Raw genomic sequence first — 2,670 nt, 5'->3', positions numbered from 1 at the left:
TTTGAGAAATCATATTGACTTGTTGAGTCAATATTTTGTTCTGAGCTAATATGGCGTTCAGAGTGTCAATCTCAAGAACTCCTTTCTTCTGACTAGTCCCATTGTTCACAGGATTTCTTTCAGAAGTGTACATGAATTGGTTATTTGCAACCATTTCAATCAGCTCTTAAGCTTCAGTAGGCGTCTTCTTCAGATGAAGAGATCCTCCTGCAGAGCTATCCAAAGACATCTTGGATAGTTCAAAAAGACCATCATAAAAAATACCTATGATGCTCCATTCAGAAAGCATGTCAGAGGGACACTTTCTGATTAATTGTTTGTATCTTTCCCAAGCTTCATAGAGGGATTCTCCTTCCTTCTGTCTGAAGGTTTGGACTTTCACTCTAAGCTTACTAAATTTTTGAGGTGGAAAGAACTTTGCCAAGAAGGCATTGACAAGCCTTACAGCAAAAGGGAATAGCATAAGTCTGTAGACCTTAGGGTCAACCCCATTAGTCTTGACTGTGTCACAGATTTGCAAGAACTCAGCTAAGAACTGATGAGGATCTTCCAATGGAAGTCCATGGAACTTGCAATTCTGTTGCATTAGAGAAACTAGTTGAGGCTTAAGCTCAAAGTTGTTTGCTCTAATGGCAGGGATAGAGATGCTTCTCCCATAGAAGTCGGGAGTAGGTGCAGTAAAGTCACCCAGCACCTTCCTTGCATTGTTGGCATTGTTGTTTTCGGCTGCCATGTGTTCTTCTTCTTTGAAGAATTCGGTCAGGTCCTCTAAAGAGAGTTGTGCTTTGACTTCTCTTAGCTTTCTCTTCAAGGTCCTTTCAGGTTCAGGATCAGCTTCAACAAGAATGCCTTTGTCTTTGCTCCTGCTCATATGAAAGAGAAGAGAACAAGAAAATGTGGAATTCTCTATGTCACAGTATAGAAATTCCTTGAAGTGTCAGAGGAAAAGAAGAGTAGAAGACAGAAGTAGAAAATTCGAACTTATCAAAGGAGATGGAGTTCGAATTTTGCATCAAGGGATAATGTTAGTCCATAAATAGAAGGATGTGAGAAGAAGGGAAGTGATTTTCAAAAATTAAGTAAAAAAAATTTGAAAACATTTTTTTGAAAAACATTACTTAATTTTCGAAAATGAAAGTGGGAAAGAAATAAAATGATTTTTTGAAAAAGATTTTGAAATCAGAAATCAAGAAGATTTGATTGAAAATTATTTTGAAAAAGATGTGGTTAAGAAAATATGATTGGTTTTAAAAAAGATGTGATTGAGAGGATATGATTTGAAAAACATTTTAAAAAGATTTGATTTTGAAAATTAAAAACTTGACTAACAAGAAAAGATATGATTCAAACATGAAACCTTTCTCAACAGAAAAGGCAACATACTTGAAATGTTGAATCAAATCATTAATTGATAGTAAGTATCTTTGAAAAAGGAAAGAAATTGATTTTGAAAACATATGATTGAAAAGATATGATTTGAAAAAGATTTGATTTTGAAAAACTTTGAAAACCTGAAAAAAAATTGCATTGAAAAACAGAATCTTCCCCCTTGTGCCATCCTGGCGTTAAACGCCCAGAATGGTGCACATTCTGGCGTTTAACGCCCAAAACTATACCCTTTTGGGCGTTAAACGCCCAACCAGGTACCCTGGCTGGCGTTTAAACGCCAGTCTATCCTTCTTCACTGGGCGTTTTGAACGCCCAGCTTTTCTGTGTAATTCCTCTGCTGTATGTTCTGAATCTTTAATTTCTCTGTAGTATTGACTTGAGAAGACACAAATAAAAAATATTTTTGGATTCCTTGAGAAGACACAAATTAAAAATATTTTTGGATTTTTAATAATAAGAACAAATCAAAATGCAACAAGAATTAAATAACAATGCATGCAAGACACCAAACTTAGAAGTTTGTATACTACTGACACTAACAAAATGAAAATGCATATGAGACACACAAAACACTCAAGTCAATTGAATTCAAAGATCAGAGCACGAAAATTATCAAGAATTACTTGAAAATCCTTAAGACACATGAATGAATGTATGCAGTTGACACCAAACTTAAGATGAGACACTAGACTTAAGCAAGAAATTTTTGGGTTTTATGAATTTTTTTTGATTTTTTTTGTGTTTTTCGAAAATTAAATGGAAAAAGATATCAAAATTCTTAATGAGAATTCCAGGAATCAGTGCAATGCTAGTCTAAGGCTCCGGTCCAGGAATTAGACATGGCTTCACAGCCAGCCAAGCTTTCAAAGAAAGCTTCGGTCCAAAACACTAGACATGGCCAAAGGCCAGCCAAGCCTTAGCAGATCACTGCTCCAAAAGCAAGATTGATAGAAATCCACAAGCTCTTGTGATGATAAGTTGAAACCTCGGTCCAATGAGATTAGACATGGCTTCTCAGCCAGCCAGATTTCAACAAATCATCATGAAACTCTAGAATTCATCTTCAAGAATTTTGAAAAAAAAATACCTAATCTAAGCAACAAGATGAACCTTCAATTGTCCAAACTGAACAATCCCCGGCAACGGCGCCAAAAACTTGGTGCACGAAATTGTGATCAATACTTTTCAAAACTCTAATAATCCCTAGTAATGGCGCCAAAGACTTGGTGCTCACTACCATGGCATAAACACAACTTCGCACAACTAACCAGCAAGTGCACT

The sequence above is a fragment of the Arachis duranensis genome, chromosome 4 (genome assembly GCF_000817695.3).
Source record: "Arachis duranensis cultivar V14167 chromosome 4, aradu.V14167.gnm2.J7QH, whole genome shotgun sequence".
Classification (NCBI taxonomy): domain Eukaryota; kingdom Viridiplantae; phylum Streptophyta; class Magnoliopsida; order Fabales; family Fabaceae; genus Arachis; species Arachis duranensis.
Note: the sequence above shows the minus strand (reverse complement) of the source record.